The following is a 21,683-nucleotide window of genomic DNA, read 5'->3' as shown; positions in this document are numbered from 1 at the left end:
ATTTGGTGGAACAGGTATGTTTTTCTGCACGTAGCTAGAAATGTTTTAATATTACTGCATATGTGACCATAGACTGTTTATAAAAGACAGACAAAGGCTCTGTGTCTGAAAATGAAATCAGTGTGGATGTGTCTTAAACCTGCATTCATCGTTTTAGCCAGCAGAAGGTGACTCTTGAAACAGGGGGAATTTACCCTGCCTCTCACTTGATTTATGGCCTCGGTAAATGTTTTTTTCATGAACTTGTGCTTTTTAATCGCTTGTTTAAATTCTTATCTAACATAGTATGATGTTCATTTTCTAAATGATTACATTTAAAATTAAAAAAATGGTGATGATTACCATTTGGGGCATTGTTCCCTTGTGATTGATCGATGCATAAGCATGAGCTTGAAACTTCAAACAAAACAACAGATGACGCTTCAGATATATTTCTATAACTTACAAGATTTAAAGACAAAAACAGTCATTGTGACACTTCAGTAGCCTTTTGGCCACATTGCTTCACTGTCATACTGCCTAGTGTTCTACATCTCCTCATGCAGGGCTGCAGTTACTGTTGCACTTTGACAGTTTGACAGAAAACAAAAGTATAACTTTTGTGGAATTGGAAACAGTCAGCCCTCATGCAGCACAGACCTGAGAAACAGCCACTCAGAGAAATCACAGTAACTGCTCACCCTTGTTACACAAAACACATGTGCTCACATATAAACACACAGTGCTTTTTAAAGGCTGCCTCTCAGTGGTTCCAGGTTCTCAGCGAATACACATCAGTGGTCATTCCCACTGTGAGTGATGTCATTGTCAACTTCCTCATGTTTGTTTGACAGCTCCTAATCACACCTCTTGTGTTTTGGGGACTAGCCCTTCAGCATTGCAGAGCACTGCTACTTCTATGTGCCAATCACTGTCAGTGGGTGATAGTTTCCCTGACGTGCGGTTGTCTGTCAGGATAGGGTTGGACACCGTATTCACATGTGGCCCATCACCTGTTTTTAGATTGATACCATACAAACCTGAGTGGCCTTTCAGTCTTATTTTTCCTTGGTTACTTCAGCTCTTTCAGACTAGCCAAGAATGGGCTGCTAGCCTTGTATTGACAATGCAGCAACACGATTCAAACAAAAACCCAAGTCTTTCTACTTTCTTTTTTTTTTTTTTTTCTCAAAGTGTGATCAATATATTGTGCAGAGAAGTTGCTCCCACAAAAGCAAGAATATGTAAACTTTTGTTTTACACTATCTGTCTTTGGAAAAACTTCAAATAGAGGATACATCAAACAGAGAACCAGAACACTTTGATCTCACTCTGAATGCAATGAAGTTACATTGCATTAAAATTTAAGAACTGGACTTGAAAATAGAATACCATGGAGAAACCTGTATAGTAAAAAGACCTGTGTATTGAAAAGAATATTGTATAATACCTTTGGAAAACGCGAGCTTCAAAAAAACTTGTGTACCTGTGGATGATAAAAGCCAGATTCACTGTGAGGTCCTGATAGGTGTTATTAGAAGTCTGCTTCAGCATATCATTTGATTTGTAGACAAATCTTTTAATTGTGTGTTGCATTATGGCAGCGTATTGATTAGTCTGCAAAGCCCCCCTGCTCCTCATGTGTAGTGGACGACAAAAAGAGATTGGTCCTTTATATTCATCCATCCATTGAAGTCCACTGTTGCCAACAGGCATCTCAATATGATAAATGACCTTGGAAGGCAAGACAGTATAATTTACCACATATTAAACAGCTCTTAACAAAGAGCTAGCGTCCGTACGGTTAACACTCAACTTCATGCAAGCGTATATTATTGCATTACATGGGTGACATGCCCTGGCTACAAACACAAGTAAACACAGTTCCTTGTTCTGTCAAAGTGATATAGCATATAATGCAGCGATCATAACAAAACACAGGAATACACAGGGAGTTCAAAATGCTATTGATAATATGAGACTAGACAGCCGCTTTATTTAGCCCGGAGTGTAAATCAATAAGTGGTGCAGAAAAACAGACATAATAAACAACATGCCAAAATGCATTTGCAAAATGTAAGCATAATTTCATATGTATTTTACACAGAAATCTGTTGTCTCATTCTCATTTCTTCACCTTAATTTAAATCAGCATTTTTACGGCATTTTGTTCAAATGCACCTGCTATCAGTGTCATTTATTCTTGTGTCATTCTAATTAGGTGTTAATGTTTGTATTTGTTAGTGCCTTTGCTTTTACAATTGATTTGTGTGATATGTAAATGAACAGGTATGGGGATTAGGTAAATTGAAACCAGGCTTCCGCCTCTCTGTGCACAACTGCTGAGGTGAAAGGCAGAACAAGCAGACTGATAGTATGAAGTTTACAGCTACAGCTGTTAACATATTTGAAAATGATTAAGTTTGGAGGTGGGTCTATATTTGGGGTGGGGATCTTTTCCATTAGGGAATGATTAAATAATGATAAGCTTGTGAATATTTACTGTGATATTACAGTGAATGCAGTGTGTGACCCACTTTAGACTTTCACATCTAAAAAGGATAAACCCTTTGATAATTCTTTGACTGCAGACACTATTTGACAGTCAGTTTTGGGTAATAAAATATGCCCCCCCCCCCCACCCACCCACCCACCCATACACACACACACACACACACACACACAATCTTAGTTCTGTTGAAGATGCGCTTGTGTTAGACCAAGAGATGTGTATGAGATGTGCAGTCTGAGGTAAATGTGACTGACTGATGTGTCATATAATCTCTTGGACATATCTAGAGGACGTTATTTCAGGAGAGGATATGGGGACTGCCTCATGAAACATTTATCTGGGAAGAGTATCACAGCGATGGCAGCGAGATGGAGTGACAGAATGGAATGAGGTAGCGGAGGGAGAATAACAAGGAAAGTGTTTGTATGTGCGTCCGACCATATTCCTGTCTTTCTGTCATCCTGGTGCTTTTTTTTTTTTTTTTTTGCGTGCGGTACCACAAATTTGATTTACATTTAAAATGAACAATCCCACAACCAGTGGACAAGTATATACATCAGCGGATGATGTGAAGATATACACATCAGACATGCGTGTGCACACAGTTTTAAAAAACATGCTTGCAGAGCTTAGGGAGGCTTTGATAACTCTAACAAAAACCCTGAGGCTGAGCTCTTACACTAAGCTTATAATCCAGCCAAGTGTTCCAGTGGTCAAACTTAGCAACATAACTGAGCTGCACTGGACATACTTTTGTTTTCCAATCACTTATTTGTTTCTTATCCTGTGAGAGCAGCTCTTTAAATATGCTAAATGCATCAAGCATTTCTTAAGTGCTCCAAAACCTGTTAATTTACATTTCATACTTTCATGAAGTGTCACTCAAAATAAGCAGTTTGAAAAATGTCGTGTTGGATGCTCAAAACATGTGAAGACAGTCTATATGTTATCAGATATTTACATCATTTACTTTGGCCAGTAAAAGTCAAAATCTTTATCTCTTTCTAAAATCAGTCACTTGAGTCTTTATTTAAACTTGACTTCTGTTGGTGCTTGTCAAGTGAAGACCAGGACCTTGAAATAAACGACTGTGGGCCATGGGAAAGATTGCTCATCGTAGTCTTGGTTGTGCTTGGCTGGGCCACTGTGGCGCTTCGGCGCTGGATCTTCTAATGCTGACACACACCAGAGCCTAGTGGGAGCCTGGCGGACTGGCCTCTCTCAGAAGCAGGGAGGCTGTTCCCACCCAGACAAGGTCATACTGGCCTCTTGTCATTATACTTTGAAAAGACAGGGAAAAAGCATTCCTATCCAGCTGCTATTAGTGCCAGGCAGAGACCAATTACCTCTAGGCCAAGGCCAAACAGTAAGCGGACATGAATGAAGCCAGACAGGTCAAAGTGGTCATACATAGCAAAGGGCAGTGTTGTCATAATTTTAGACAAGTTAAGCTGTAAATAGCTCCCCAGATAAATACATGAGCAAGAAGGGTTAAATTAAGTACACATTTCCTGAGTGCAATAAATTCTGTCCATTAGGGATCTTATGTTCTCTAGAAGAGCATTATTTTCATTTTATGAATTGTCTTTCTGTAATCTCTTTATCTAAATTATTCGCAATAGGAATTTATCATACAGTAATTTGCTGCAGATCAATAAAGGCTTTTATTCTTTAGATAATGTTTATGTTCTCCTTGAGTCAGAAAATCCTGACCCAGCAAACTGATACCAGCGACCGCTGCTGACACACTTCTATCAGGCCTTCCCTGGGGTATAATGAGACCCAGGAAGTTCTGCAAAGCTTCTGCACAGTATGTACTTCATGCTGCAGGCATAGCTCTGTGAAAAGTTTTCTGTGTCTGGTATAAAAAAGTGTACTTGCAGGGTTTTTTTTTTTTGACAACTTAAAAAATTAAGTAAAAACACGTACTACTTGACATGCAGGATGTAGGGTCAGCGAAGCAGCAAATACAATTTTGGGGGTTTATATACACACGGATCCTTGCGCTTGGCTGTGGAGCACTGTAGAGAAATCATAGTGCTTATCACCGCTCCTCCTTTAACTGTTCTGAAGTGAGAAAAAAAAAAAAACCTCCACTAACCCATTAACATCCACAGGAAAGAATCCAGTTAACCACCTGCTGTTTCACAACTCTAATCTCGTCAATAGCAACATGTTGTCACTAACAGGTTGTTGGGTTTGCAGGATATTCCCCAGGTCTTCCTTACTGTTTAGTCACAGTAGAAAAAAAATAGGTGTAATTATGATCAGCAATCTGTTTGTGATATGTATCAGACATCTTGTCCAACTGCTTAGAAGATGAAAGACCATGTGCCAGGTACATAAAACTCTGTGTGGGTTCAACACTAAAAGTCTTTTCTAAAATCAGCATTTGATATTTTTTCACTCCCACATTAATGCATAAATGGACTTTGGGACACTGTTAACTACTTGCATGCACACTTCAGAGCATCAGCAGAAATATCTCTAACATCATACTCCTCAAACATCAGAAAGGTCAGTAATGTAATTTATTTATTTTTACTTTTAAACAGTTTACAAAGAATGTCTCTACCAAGTGTCTCCATGTTGGATATCCATCTATCCATCCATCCATCCATCCATCCATCATGTATTCATATTAAACCTACTGGAGCTGTTTCAGGTTCTATAAAATAATATACATTTCAAACATAGTTGGTAAATTATGATTTTGAACAGAAAGAATAATTATTCAGTGTTTGGCATAGATATCTCTTTTCAATTTCTACATCACACTATCACCTGCTCATTTTCACTAAACCATGTTAATGCATGTTCTTAAGTAAGTTTCTTTGGGAAATGCCCCCCCCCCAAAAAAGAAAAAAAAAAAAATCGGGCTAGCCTCGACCCTTTGCTCCTGTGAGTTGGCACAGAGGGGGAAAAATGTAGAGGACTGCAGGAACTGCTAGCAATGGGGACCAAATATCATGAATCTATCATCATCTATGCATTTGGTAAATTTTCATCTCTTTCTTGGTGTTAGATGTGTAACTAGAAATTTTCACACACCTCCTCCCACTCTGCACTTCCATGCCACATAGGGGTGATCAGCTGGAGGAAATCAAGCCCCTCTCTAAATTTCCTCTCAACTGATTAAGATAAACTGCTTTTCAGCCATGGTTACCCCCCAACCAATCAATTAAAGTAATCAATTAAAGGCCTGCCGGCTGAGCCTTTGGTAATTGAGGGTTGAATAAACACAGGCTGCTGATACTGATGATAAAGCCGTAACAAAACCATGGGCATGAAAAGGGCTTGAAAAATGTAATTTCTGGGATTTGAGTAGGTCTCAATTGTAAGATATCTAAGGAAAGCTAGCCTTAGTTATTTATTTCATTTCATACACAGCACAGTCCTGGCTGTTTATCCCGTGCTGCCAGAGATTTTGCCCTAAGACTTTAAATATTAAATAAAATCTTCAGCCAGGTCTTTCCAATTGGCTATGGCTACTATTTGAAAAAAGTGCCAGTAGAATTCAAACATGGCACTGTGTTCCAGCATGTCCTCCAGTGAAAACAAATCCTCAGAGGCGAGTGAAAGAGACTCTTTGGCCAAGCTGGCCTTTTCACTCCTGGCTTCAGGTCCAGGAGGTGAGGGGGCTGTGTGTACTTTAGGATTCTGAAATATACCCGCACAAGACTCCCTAATTGAGTCACATCCACTTAAATATGCATTTTTATCTTTCTGCTACTAAGATTTTAAAATGAACTTTGATTTACAGACAAAGTAAACTTGGCATAGAAGTATGACAGAAATATACTAATATATATATATATATATACTGTAAAAATAATTTGCATAATCTTTAAAATAATTACATTTCTTCTTGCTGCATGAATTTGTTTTTGTTTTTCCTTTTTGTTTTTTGTTTTTTTGCTTTTATTTCACTTTGATGCTGTAACTCTATAACCTGTGAGCTCTTGCTGCTTTGCTGTCTGAGCAGAGTAGAGATACATCAGAGAGAGTGGGATAGATCCTTGCTTCACATTTGTGTGACCTTGCTTCTTTATGAGGTCAACATTTACTGTATATCTGTTAGCAGAGCGCAGACCTCTGATAAATCACATCTTGACACGTGTCCTGGATTCTGGAAGCGAAACGGTACAGTACAGAGACACCTGCGTTTGGGTATTACTAAGATGAGTTTTTTTTAAATGCATCCATGGTGCCAATTTCACTAGTAAAGAATAGAAAAAAAATCCTGAAGAAATAAGTACATAAGCAAAAGGGGGGAGAAGCTAATATTAGACATAGCCCTGTAACCTCTTTAAAAACACTCCTGGGCATAAGAATGATGGGGTCAACACTGTGTTCCCTTTCTAAGGTGTTGCAAACAGTAAGACTGTAGTGTATGTGTGGACTGTACTCTAAGCAGGGAGGAAAGTGCTGTGCCTGCTCCAGCTCATTATCTAACAGCTGCATAACATAATTTAACATTTCCTTTGTGTTCAGGGACACCACTGCAATTAGCTAACAAGTGGGTCATCCATTAACCAGGCCCATGGCCCTGGGAGAGATATAAGCCTCCAGGGCAACACTCAACAATTCTCTGTAATAGAATGGCTAAGAGAGAGAGTCCATTAGTAAACATTTAGGAAATCAGTGAGAAGGCAGGTCTCCACGGGTAATTATATTACTGATTATTTACAACAAATACAGTCTACACTTTATTGTATTTTGTTCCTTTATCTCTCTTGTGATGTTGTTTTCGACTTTGTTTTTCTGCCATTTGCAGGTTCACATTAATGAACTAGGAGCTTATAAATAAGTGTGTTGCCTCTTAGAGTGAGACAGCTGGTGCCCTTGAGCTTACAGATGAGTTTAACTAAAACACAAGATTCTTGCTTCTGCTTTTTTTTGAATGACATAAATAATGAAAGCATGTGGATTTTTCCAGAGATTGCAATTATGATTGTGCTGTCCGAGGGCTGACGCTGCTCTTTTGAGGATCCCAGGTCAAAGCCTGAAAGACTGGTAGATGCTTCCTGCTATTGACGTCCTCCTTAACTGTGATTCCACTCTCTCAGACCCATGCACAAAGAATAGGCTGCACTGTTGGACCCTGATCTCAACAGGGGTGATATAGTATGGACACTGCTTTGAAATAGTTTGCTTCAAAAATAAATACTTAATGCAGCTTGCTTTTTCTGATGAAATAATTCATTGAACACACTAACATTTGTAATAGCTAACCAGCCCCTCACAACAGTGTTAGAGTAAGACTCAAGGCTGATCAATAGAGGCCTTAGGGGTTTTATTTTCTGTTCCTTGATCAAGGCTGTCAGATTAGTATAGGTACAGTGTAAATAGGACTGCTCCTTGAGCATAGGCAGCGGCTCTGCAGCCCAGGTTAGAGCATCGCTCCCTCATTAATATGATTAGGAAAACAGCCTTCGGGCAGTAAGGATGCAGAGCAGCCCACACTGAGGCTCGCTGGATACCAAAAACAGTTCACCGGCACAATGGTAGAGTGTCAATGTGGTTTTTTTTTGCCCTCTTTTTAAAAATCAACAAACCCCATATAGATGGGGCTCAGAACGAGGAATTTCTGCGACCGTGACCCACAGTGAGGTCATCGGTTGACATTTATTGGTCTGTGTGGAAATTTGTTAACTGCGGAGAACAAAGATTTTAACATTCTGAAAACTTGCTCAGTCATATTTGAGAGATGTTTTTGATCATTTTTTATCCTTTGAACAGCATTTTGGAGCTTTCTTGTTGTTTGGAAAATATTCCTCACTCGGGCTCTTTGTCCTTGTTTTTCTCATTCTAGTGAAGAAATTTCAGAGCATTCAGTAAAACATTACACATTGTGATAGCTTTGTCATATCAAGTTCAGGGTGTGACAAGTGAGACTATGGTACATTTCTAACAGGTTTTAAGTGCAGATTTTGTTTTTTTGCTTGCTTCATTAGTTGTTAGAAATGAGTAAGAGACTTGAATAAAGTGAAATATGAGTGATAATATAATTGATTAGAGGCAGTAATGCTTCATTTCTCATCTGATTTGCAATCCATTTGGTTCTGAAAATCACCAGACAAGGTTTTTTCTTTTTCTTTTTTCTTTTTTTTTTTACAGTAGCTGTCATCTAGTGAGTAATTATCATTGGTCTGTATGTCATAAGCCAGGAAGGATGGTGACACTTCTACTGATCTATTCATCTTTTAGAGAAGATGACATCTCCCTCCTGGCTTCGGAAACAGGTTGTCACCTCAGTTCAACAGACAGACAACACAAGTGTTATTAGAATGTGTTCCATATTCAGCAAAATGGGTGAAAGTGAAAACGGGCTTTACAGCTTTACATAGCAAAATCACTCCTTTATGGCAGTAATTATGTTCAGAGAAATCTTGTTTATGATAAACAATAATTAATGGAATTTCACGGAGAACATTAACTTACTCATACATCATTGCAGGGACATATTATTCCAGTTTAAATAAACCTCAACTCCTTCAAGTGTTAAGGTAAATAAATTATAATACTAACTTTAATTTTTGCTGTTTTCTGTGCTTTGTATTTTTTCTTTTTTTTTTTTTACTTACATTTGACAAAAAAAAAAAAAAAAAACATTATTTTTTGGCATGTTGGATATCTTGAAACCCTTTTTTTATGTTACCAAAGAAAGCACAGTTATAAATAACTCAGCTAATTCACAATGCAGCAGCTTCTATGTAAAAACCAACAGCACAGTTTTTGTGCTTTGCACTGCAACTTCACTTGATATGTGAATTAAATGACAATCTATAAACTGATCAACAAGCAAAAACCGTGCAGTTAGAAATAAATTGCCTTATTTTAAGTGACCTTTGTGCTGCACATAAGTCAGAGTTCTGTTATGAAAGTGCACAGATGATATGGTCAGTCATATGTGTGCCTTATGATTATATTATTTTAAGGAAGAAGAGAGGATGAGACTATGCAGCTGACTGAGTTGTCTGTTGGTTCTATATGTAATACCACAGAGGGCCAGTAGGTGGTACTCTACTGTGGGGCTAACTCAGATCAGGGTAGTGTGCACTGTTAATGTAGCAAAAAGGGATTCTCAATCACAAGGTCATTAAATAAAGTAAAACATTTTTATTTTGTTTGTTTTATTTTGTTTTTTAAGGAATGATTTGATTCTCCACAGTGCATACTTGAGAATTTTATACACTGCGTGGTGGGGACTGAAAAGCTTTGAAAAAGTCACAATTCACAGATTTAAGTTTGGAGATGGTTTAAATAGAGGCTGTTGTGCCCCATTTCTGGACAATGCTGTGTCTAATAGACAACAGCAAAATGCCCATGGCATACATGGCCCTGTTTGTGAGAATGTTAGGTAGAGGTTACTTTGTTAGGTGATGGGAAAGGCAGATTATTCCTGTCAAAAAGCAGGCAACAATGCAGCCTGGGGCTTTGTTTCCCTGCTTTCAAAGGCATTTGTTCTTTGATAAGGTACCGGAAACAGTTAGCAACATGATGGTGGGAACCTATGGAAAAGAATACACTTTCTATCAATTGTGTGTTTCTTATCCCCTGGTGGTGTTTGTTGGGTGTGGGAATAGGCAGCATTCTGGGCACTGCTGCTCTGAGATAGCATTCACAGACCAGAGCACAAGAACAGGCTGCATTCAGTGTGAGGAACCAGGGGCCCTACACTGCAGAATTGTACACAGGGATGGACAATGTACACTATCTTTGGTTTGGACACAAAGAACCAAGGAAAGATTTTATTGTAAGGTTTGGCAGGTCTTATTTTGCAGACCCTCTCTCCTCTTTCTCTCGCTTTTCTGCCACCCTTACCCACTCTCTCCATTTCCTTGCTACCTTTTTTGGGGCAGCAATTGATTATTTTACATTTGTGATTCACTAATGACAGATGGTAGTTACAGCAACTTCTCTTTCATCGTCTCGCTCTCTCTTCGTGCAACTTCCATCCATGTATTCAGTCATTCTCCCATTCTGTGGCTAAATTTGTGGAAATCTGACAGGAAAAGTGAAAAAAAAATTTTTTTTGTATGATTTTGTTCAAATACAAAAAAAAATAAAAATAAATAAAAACATGGGTTAAGAAAGCTAAATCAGAAAATGCAAAAAACATCCCTGTGGCACTTACTCTAAAACAAGCAGCAAAACATTGTTGTTGATATTGATATAATTGATTCTATTTAATAATTGGCTTCTCTGTGTGCTGATGCTTCCTCTGACTTGTGATCCATTCAGTGCTGGAGCTCATCAGATGATGTGAAGGCTAAGCGTTTTTAATAGAAGTTGGACCCACTGCTGCCACCCACAGAGATACCACATTGCATTGGGTAAATTAGTATTATGATTTTAAGGGATAAATACCCGTTCCACCTAATTAATCCACCACATCACAGGGTGATATGACACCATGAGCCCAATAGATCAAGGACCGCAGATCAAAGGCACCGCCACTGTTAGAATCCTACACAGGCAAGAAGAAGGTTTCTTGTTTATTTCTATATACAGATGGCCTGTGAACTAATGACTAAAGAATACAGCAATATACGCAAATTTGTTTATTGGTTATTGACCGAATGATACTGCATCGTCAGGCCCACCACTAAACATGTGTAATTAGGCGGTGGGGTTTCAAAATACAAGATTGAAATTTAATGCTTGTTGAAATTTGAATAAATGAATTAAATATCATTCACTGTCAATCAATCAATGTCATAAGAACAACTAAAGTGTCTAAAGTGTTTAAAATGAGTTACCAAACTTTTTTTTTTTTTTTTTTTTTAATGTTTCAATCTCAGGACTGTAGGTGAGGAGAAAGGTCAATAAATAAAATCATTAAGTCACGGATATAAAGTATTTAAGTTTATGTGCATCTGTTTTCTTTAAATTCTTGCTTCATCATGGTCAGTGCGTTCTTTTCAGTTTCAAAGTTTTCATAAGAAAATAAATAAAAACAGAATCCTATAAGGGAGAAGAGCATCGTTGCTAGTTGCAGTGGCATGTTGTGATGGTTCATTATATTTCGAGCCTTGCACACACTTTGGCCTGTCCTCAGCTTGATATAAGGGGGGGAAAAAAAGCTAGTTGGAACCTTTTTTTTTATTTAACACAGTGGCTGTAGTCTAAAAATGTCACTGTTCTGCCAAGTTTACCACATATTCACTGTTTACTGATGGCTGTTACACATGTGGTTTTTGCATATGCTCTCCTCTCCCACTTAAATCATCTGCGGTCCCTGGGCTTTCTTTTGACATGTGCAATGTTGGTGCAGCCATTGAAGCTTAAATTTTTCAAGCAAAGAAAAGGCATGCATATGAAATAATAATGACCATTTCAGACAGTTATATTTTCCTCATCCGACTGTCATCTCTTCTCTCCTGTTTCTCTGACTGTGAAATATACTATAATCTCCTACATCTCCTGCACACCTCATTGCTTTAGTTGCTATTGTTATTATACTTCAGCTTTTTGTATATTTTGTGGAGTTTAGCATTGTGTAGTGACTGAAATCCTCAGTTCTCAACATTATTCTTATTTTTATTAACTTTCTAACTGAAATCTGCAACTGCAGCCTCCAACATAGCGGGGTTTTGGGCGGCCCCTGATGTGGCACCCTCCCCACTGTCACAGACTGACTGGACTGACTTGGGACGGTGGTCTTGTCTTTAATAATTCATGCAAAGTATCAGTACCTCATTAATATGTTATTGCAGGCCATATTAAAAAAGGACAATGTATCCCATAAGTGCATCACTTTGAGCTGAATTGTCTGCTTTAAAACTTTAAGCAAATTCCTGATCTGAAAAGATTTATTATTGATGAATTACATGTTGATTATCTTAACATGGTGCTTCAGGTTGAATCACAAATGCCACTCAAATCTCCCATAATTTATTAAAGGTAGCATTGTGGAAATTCCCACTTCTGTCAGGCGACATCAGTGCAATTGATGTACACATGTCTTGTGGCATAAAATCTCTTTCAAGGCACTGTTTGTTTTGTCACTGTTCCTTTGTGCAGGCACAGCTACAGTCTCGGCAGAGTGTGGATGTCACAAAGCATTAGGAAGTATGAGATTCAGGATGTTACATTTAATCTCCTCGACTTCCCCAGTTAGCAGAGGAGCCAGGCAGCAGCTGAGGGAGTCCCAGCATCCTGTAGAACAAAGCTGGCTGACATGATGTTTGCCTGAGGGGCCTGCACTCACTCTCTCACAGGCATAGTCTGCAAGCTTGTAAAACAATGAGAAACCAGTCAGCCGACAGATACACTAAGCTGCAGTCACTTTGAATGACAACAGTGCATAAGAGAAGCAGCGGCAGCCCCAGCCTGGGACTCAGTACAAACAGCTCTCCAAGCAGACTGAAGGCTCTATCACAGCTATCAGTTAGGGCTTCTTAGATCACACTGTTGCCATTTTATTGCATTGTTGGAGAAGTGCTGAGAGATCAGCGTGTGTATTGTAACAATATTCTGCCTGCCCGTGGAAGGAAAACCTGCCTGCATATCGTCACCCTCTAAAAATCATGGCCTAAGCCGTTTTTTTCAGGTTTTTCAGAAAAGACAAAAACAAAAACAAACAAACAAAAAAAACTGAATCAAACATTGAAAATATGATGATTTAGGCAAAAATAAAACTTTTATTAAAAAAATGACTTAGGCCATTATTTTAAGAGGGTGACGATATGTGATGGCGATTTGTTATCCTTCATTGCAAAGGTGATAAATAAAGCACAGTGGTAACTCTGATTACCCTCAGCGTGTTTGTGGCCTGGGGTTAAGTAAGAGCAGATGCCTACTTTGATAGAAGGGTCAATGACTCGCCTCACTCAAGGCTGCCCCCCCATTCCAGTTTTCCTCCAGTGTAATAAGGATCCACGGCAATATGACACCTTTGACATCAATGAACCCAAAGGTTATAGAAATTATAATCAAGCGAGTTATTTAGATTAGCCCAATTCGACACTCAGTTGATGGTAGTGTACCACTGCTGCGTGTTGGTGTCAGACTGACCCTTTCCTGTTTTTCATAAGCTCTGGTTTTAGGTTACGGCAAAAGAAGTGACTGTGATTGAGGTTTGAGGCCACCCTGTGTTTAGAAATGTGAACAATTTGTTACAACAAACCTGCAAAAAGAAAGAGGTTCAAGAACACAGATTTCAGGGTTGCTGACAGTAAAGTCATATATGTGGAGAAAATAGGCCTCTGATAGTCAGCTGGTGCAGGTTTGACCAGTAAATAAAGGATATTCTGTAATAACGATGCTTAGCTGACACACATACACCCCTGTCCCAAGGGTGTGCAGGCGACACCACCATCGCTCCCTCTACAGGTAAAGAGGCCCTCTCAACAGGGTCATATGGCTCAGCCTTTGGCTTTTCTGCCCGTCCTCCTGTGTATCTCTAGGGTACATGAGACTCTGCGGCATCCACCACTTCTCTCATTAACACATGCCAGGCTGCTAGTTACTGTGGTTGAATCCAGGGCATGTCAGGAGCCATGTCTAGGACCCACTTGAACTGACAAGATGAGAATGAGAGGCCAGGAGCTGGCATATGGTGCTGATTTGCAGTCAAGTTTACAGGGGTTCTCCATCCACGGAACATAATCAGGCCTACTCTCAACATCCTGCCCACTGAGCATCATCTCACACACACTGATTCCCCCGTGGATAGCACTGTGCCATCTGAAAAAGAAATGATATTCCATTATTTTAAACATTTGCTCTGAAAGCAGGCACAAAACTTGTGTCTTTTTAAGTGGGTCTTACTTGGCTTAAAATGTACAAATATGTATTTGATGATTTTCTTGTAAACAGGTCTTTTGGAATTAATGAAAATGAAAAGCGAATTCTCAGGCTTGCCCTGAGGGACCTTGTCAAATGTTGATGGATTTCTGTGTGCACTGACAAGTAAAAACTAATATCAAGAAAACAAGAAATCACAAAACTATTCTACATATTAATGAGTGATTTCAAACAGTCTATGCCTGCCCTGGATGCACCTCCCTGCCCACCAGGCACAGAGCACAACTCCCCTCAAACAAAACTTTCGGTGCCACAGTCATAGCAGCAACATCTGGCTCCTCATGTAGACACTTATTAGGATCAAATTAAGTAGAAATGAATGGGATGATACATGACAGGGTGCAGATGTTCAAAGCTGTGGTGTGAAAATCTGAGGGCAGAAAACAGCTTAATGAATTCTGCGTCTACAGCAGGGGTGAGGCTTTGGGTTCACAGGTTAAAAAAAAAAGGCTAATTAAATTCTTAAGCAGACGCACAAGAAAATGAATGTTTGTTGCTTGTTGCTCCCCTGTTTACTCGTGGCACGCTTGGGGACAGTGTTGTGATTTGCAGTTAATCAAGCAATGCAGGAAAGTGTAAAGTGAGTGGTCTGCTCTTTTGTGAGGTATGAACCGATGCATATCAGACTTGGCACTCTCGTGTCCCCGGGTGAAGTGCTTCACATGCAGTATTAGCTGATCCGTTACTCAGACCATCAGAAAATATTGAAGCGCCGGCTCTGTAGGTATAGGTTTATAGGTAGCACAAGAAGAATGTGGAAGAATTTATCATTCATTAGCGGACATGTTTACTAGTAAGGAAGTGTTGTAAATGAAATAAAAGAAATGCTATACATTTATTTAAAAAAAAAAACCCATTTGTCTCTCACTGCAGCAACATGACAAAACTAAAACTGGCAAATATATGTAAATGTTTATTGTCCGCCTTGTTAGAGATCATCTATACAACCCTATCATTGTTCCTTGGGAATAGGCAAAGCGGTCCAAGTACAAAAACATTCAGGATGCTGCAATGGTGACATTTTACCAGGTAAAGTGAGTTTATTTCATATTGCTGTTGGTTGTGCCTTTTAGTGTAATTCCTTTGTTATTTTCATCATTGCTTGAGGGCAGTGTTAGGAAATATCATCACATCTGGCTCCTAATATGGGCTGCAGATAGGTACATAGTGTGCATATGTCTTTCTTAACTGAAGTGATACCTCTCTAAAAGTAGTAAGGACATGCTAAAGGATCACAGTATTCACTCCACTTGAAATGCTAACCTTTTGTGCACCAACCAGAAGTAGTTCCTCTTGCAAAAAATGAAATGTTGAATAAATCTGTTCCCCCGAAACGTTTAACCCAGTGGACATGCTGCCATGACAACCAATCCAAGAAGAGTTTCAAAGATCCACAAAAAAAGTAACTCAAGCTCCATCGCCTGTCTGACATTACATTCACTCCAACCAATGTCCGTGGGGGTGGACATTCAGTTTTCCCTGACCAACCATCAACGTTTCTGCATGAATCTAATGTTTTAAATCTACACTAATGCATAGCCATACCAACATATTGGTTTTGTAGAGTAAAGCTAACATGTCTCTCCATTTGACATTGGTTGCTGAAAACAAATGAGCACTGGTTCTGCAGTTGCTTTAACCCCACTATCGGTGTTGACTGAAGTTGGCCAGTCATTAACTCTTGTGACAAATCAGTCAAGGTGGTAGATTGGACAAATTCAAAGGGCCGGACTCAGGCGCATGTTTGCGCTGAATCATCAACCATTTAAAGAGTGAACAGGCTGCTTTCTTTTGTTTTATTTTTCAGAGCCAAAGTTCTTGTTCCAAAATGGGAAAATTGCTTAAGTGATGTCATCAGATGTCTAGAAAGTGACTTTCACCTGGCTGCTGGGGGTTAAACTGTTTGATAGTTACCTCAGTGTTGAATAACAATTATTTGAAATATATCATCAAGATCTATTATATCAGGTTATTATGATTTTTTTTGGTGTCTTTTAAATCACAGAGGATCCCCTTCCTTGTTAATATCTCCTCAGACTGCGCACTGACTCCTTGAGCTGGGCAGGGCAAAGTCTAATTTACACATTTTCACCAGGATAATGTTTATGGGTGTTTTCCCCCCTACTGACTTCATTACAGATTATGAGTTTGTGTGTGTGTGTGTGTGTGTGTGTGTGTGTGTGTGTGTGTGTGTGTGTGTGTGTGTGTGTGTGTGTGTGTGTGTGTGTGTGTGTGTGTGTGTGTGTGTGTGTGTGTGTAAATCATGAGTTTGTAGATGATGCACGACTAAAGGCTAAAATAGAGCTAGGTCCTTGTTGAGTTCTAATTGGTTAATTGGTTTGTTGTTTATTGTCATTTTACAAAGACATATAGTCTTGATTTGGATTGAATATTTTGATTTCTGATTCCTTTCATTGTCGTGGCGAGGCAAATGCATTCTTACTGTTTGAAATCCTTCAGATGCATTAAAATAAACTGGCTTTTTGTATATGTTGGAATTATAAAAGTAGCTGTAACAGTATGAATAACAGCAGAAACATTTAATACCAAATAATTATGCATGCATGTGTTCTTCCTTTTGTAAAATAGCAAAATGTTAATTTGCTCCATAAACTTGGGGGTAACAAAAAATCTTTTATTTCAAAATCTTTTTTTGATTCCACATGCTGTTCTTTATTGACCCAAGCATAATGCAGTACAAATAGTCATGTCCAAGGCCTTTCTATTGGTGGCATCCAGAGGGAGCAATCTCTTTTTTACAATTCCAAGTAGAGGGCAGGTGAGTTATTTCTTTGGCTGTGTTTTACACATGACTGTATTCCTGCATATTATAGAGAACCCTATAAAAAATTTGAAGTGCAGACCCACTTCCCTGCACAAGAGACTTATCACACTTTGTTCCAAGTTGTTCTCGCACATAAACACACATTTTTGGTAATTCACAGTTAGGGAAACATACTGGATCAGTTTCTTCTATGTGTCTGCACTAGTATATTACTGCATTAGATGATGAGAGGTCTTCAAAATTGGGAATGTTGTGTGCTGTGATACAAAGATATATATATATATATTTGCTATATATATATATATAAACACACACACACACACACACACACACACACACACACACACACACACACACACACACACACACACACACACACACACACTACTGTGAGTTTGCAAGCGCACTCCATCTTTCTGGGTTGGCGCGTCCAACAGGAAACTGACTAACAGTATTATGTGACACCATGGAATGTTCTAGGGAGCAGCAGCCTAGCAGCACTGACCTACACCCAACAACAATACCTCTTTTTGTCCTGCCTTTCCCTTAAATTCTCAGCTCCCTTCTCAAATGCAGGTGTGGTGCTCCACAATAAACATTTTTCAACAGTCATAATTAAACGAAATGAAGTCAGTGTTCCTTAGTATAAATCAGAGCACTCAAGGGAATGACACAATTCCCTCAATTCAGGGATCTGGGAAGAACAGCATGCTTCAATACATGCCAACTCCCATGTAAGCTGAATTTGCAAATAGAATTTGACTGGTGGACCAGTTAACAGTATCTTTTTTCAGCTCTTTAGTATATTCTAGTTGAGAGGTTTAGAACAGAAGTAAGTCATTTGTCATTTTCCACAAGTTGTTGAAAAGTAGCATTGCCACAATAGCTGGGGTAAGTATAATACACAGAAACAGAGTCATTCACCTTTAAAGCAACTTATTTCTGTGTATTTTTTTATGTATGTACACGCTTCATGTGTAGGTACTTTCTGTTGATCGCCAGCAGGACTATAATTTCACCAAACAATATATCCGAGTCCTTTCTGAGAAGGTATACGGTCCATTTTAAAATTGGATGTTGCTTGCAAACAAAAGAAGGAACGTACTAAAAGAAATGGAAGTCTAACACTAACATATTTTAAAATTTAATACACAAATCTTTCATCAATTCATTAGACTTAATTTATTTCAGGATACGATAGAGTTGGTTTTACTGCTTGTCCTAATGTAGGGGATTTGAGGCTTGCCACGGCTTCATTGGGGTTTCAGCCCCACAGCAGGAAGAAGATAAAAAAAAAGGGGGCTTTGCGGGAAGAAAAAAAAATCACAGCGCATTAAAAACAAATCTACTGGGGGATCCACCAGCAGCTTAAGTGAGCCAAGACGATTAAAGGGTCAGTGGTCATAGACTGCAGGTTGAACGTACCTGATGCCACTCACCTTGGTCCACAAGAGGCATTGCCAACACCAATCTTTCAAACTCAGATATGTACACAGGAGACACTGTGAAGGTCAGTACAAAGTTACAATACATAATAGCAACCTGCTCAGCAGATCTTTTGGCTTGTTCAGCCATTCTTGTTCTACATGTCCTCTGGAGTATTAGACTTTTTGGAATTTTTTTGTTTTCCCAACTTACTGTTGGCCTAGTTTATTTGTATTTAGCACTGGAAGTAAACCTAAATATAGGTGGCATGTGGCAGGTTGTTTTCCTGCCTGCATGAATATTTTGTATCTCTTTGTGATTCTATGCATCAAATGAACAAACACTTTTCTTAAAATGTTAAGATGTTATGTTAAAAAAGTTATGTGTTACCATGTATGTAATGCATTTTTGGTGCTGTAAAATTGAAAATTACTGAAGAAACCTGTTGAGAACACATTTCTCTCTTGGAGTTTTTCTTTAGCGAAGCACCGAGGATGGACTGCAGTGACTCAACATTTCACTGTATCAATAAGGGCCTCTCTCTTTCCTCTGTCTGGTGTCGCTAGTGGTGACTGTGAGTGGCTCCCCAGCCAAAGACCTGCTTTATCAAGCAGCCAATTTAACAAGACAGCTCCTTTCATGCTTCTTGGCTTCTCCAGTGGTAATGGATTTCCTCAATGAGTGTCTCTCTTTCTCCAGGTTTCACACTTTTCTTTTTGTACTGCTGGGCCCCACTCCAGATCAGATCTTCTGCCACTAACTTTGATTTCTTAAGGTAAGTGATCCATCGCTCCAGGCCTGACCGTTGCCTGAAATCTGGCCTCACTTTGGCTTCCTGTGCCTGATATTGTACACTCTAATGCAAAGTGAAGGAGCACATCTAAGTAGCCTGTCACGCCACCTCTTGCCCCACCAATCCACCTACCTTTGCTCGCCCAGCCTCCTGGTCTTCCTTGCCACTGCCTTTAGTTTCCATGCTGCTCAGCTTGGCCTCATTTCCAGTGTTTGTAGGGAATGTAAATGATGTAAATGACTTTGGTTGGGGAAGAGGAAGACAGGAACTGAACAGGGATTTTATATATATATATATATATATATATATATATATATATATATATATATATATATATATATAATTTAATAACATTAAAAACTGTTTAAGTCATGTTTTGAATAAACTCTCTTCATTCAACCGCTCATCGAGATCAAGTTTGATGAATTCCATTTGCATTTGCTTTGTTTCGACTGCACCAGTGTGTGGTTTCCCTCTTACATTTTGATTGTTTTCAGGACTCCATACTTTCATTAGGGAATGAAACCGAAGAGTTGAGGAAACGTGTGAGTATATTTTTGTTTAAGTGGCCAGCACAGTTACTCATCCTGGGCCTACTGAACATGCAATTAGGGCGTATGTTTGTCAACACGAAAGAATAAGTTCAGGATCAAATTATAGGAAACACAGATAATCTGGTGCTTCAGTGCTCAGCGGCCTGCCATATGATCTCTAAAACCAAATTACTGCTGGCTGCCTTGTAGGCCAGCAGATGGCTTTGCTCACACTGTAATCGAAGCCAAGAGCAAAATGGCAACTTCTGAAATACTGACATTTCTGTATGCTCTTTTTGTTCTTTTGCAGTATGTGTGTCTCAGTTTACAGAAGCTAGACTTTAGTTTCAACACCCATTATACAAGTTTGATGGTCAACGTTAAAAACTGCTGATTGGCCAGAACTATGATATCATCAGCATTACTGATGCTACCTTGCAACTATTCTTGACCGTGCCCTTCTTTTATAAAAGCACAGCTACCCCTCACCCACCCAGTGCTGAGGTCCAACAACTTATACTACGTGTGAGAAGACTGGTACTTGTGCTTCATAACTTCATAACTTCAGCACTTCAGATTATTTTTAGCAGTTGACAAAACTTTAATCCAGCCCAAAAATGGTGTGTGCACTAATTAATGCTTCGTATTAGACTGATATCCAGTCTAACTGGAATAGCTGGTTTGGGTGTTTGTGATAGATTGTGCCAATTCAAATCTATCACAGTAAATAAATAAATATATTTGCCACTGTCTTTTTCAAGGTTGTCTCCTTGTAAGGCTCTCTGGGTGTTCCAGCAGTCCTGCTTTGTTTGGATTGCACCCTGATAGTCTTGTGCAGAGCACACTGGTTCTCCTCACTGTGTTGAAACGGAGACACTTCAGCTTGAGTTGCATTTTAGAGCAGATGATGCAGGGAACTCAATCTGGTCGGTAGGGCTAGTGGTACGCGGCAGTCGTACTTCATATTGTACTGTACTGTCTTCAAATATATGGTGAACGTATGTATAGTGATATGGAATTACCTGTCTCTTAAGTAATTTACACTCACCACTCACTTTGTTAGGTACACCTTTTTAACTCATTTAGGCATGTAGACATGGTCAAGATGACCTGCTAAATTTCAAACCGAGCATCAGAATGGGGAAGAAAGGTGATTTAAAGTGACTTTGAAAGCAGCATGGTTGCTGGTGACAGGCTTTTCTGAGTAATCCAGAAACTGCCGATCTACTGGGATTTTCTGCATAATCACCTCTATGTTTTAGAGAGGCTGATCTAAAAAAGAGAAAATATCCAGTGAACAGCTGTTCTCTGGGTGAAAATGACTTGTTGATTCCAGAAGTCAGAAAATGATGACTCGATTGAGTTGATAGAAACTCAGCAGTAACTCAAAGAAGTGCTTGTTACAATGGAAGTATTCAGAAGAGGATCTCTGACACACATTATAGCAGTAGACCACATGGGGCACCACTCCTGTCAGCTATGAACTGGAGACTGAGGCTTCAGTTCACCAAAACTGGACAACAGAAGATTGGAAAAAATGCTACCCGATCTGATGAGTCTCCATTTCTGATGCGACATTCAGATTTTAGGATCAGAATTTGGTGTAAACAACATGAAAGCATGGATCCATCCTGTATTATATCAGTGGTTCAGGCTGCTGCTGGTGGTGTAATGGTGTGGGAGATATTTTCTTGGCACACTTTGTGCCCCTCAACTGAACATCACAGCCTACCTGAGTATTGTTGTTGACCACGTCCAACCCTTCATGACCCCCAGTGCATCCATGTACTGATGGCCAGCAGGAAAACGCGTCATGGCACGAAGCTCACATCATCTCAAACT

Source organism: Archocentrus centrarchus, chromosome 3, assembly GCF_007364275.1.
Source record: "Archocentrus centrarchus isolate MPI-CPG fArcCen1 chromosome 3, fArcCen1, whole genome shotgun sequence".
In the NCBI taxonomy this organism is placed as follows: domain Eukaryota; kingdom Metazoa; phylum Chordata; class Actinopteri; order Cichliformes; family Cichlidae; genus Archocentrus; species Archocentrus centrarchus.
The sequence above is the reverse complement of the archived record's forward strand: the minus strand, read 5'-3'. Positions refer to the sequence as shown.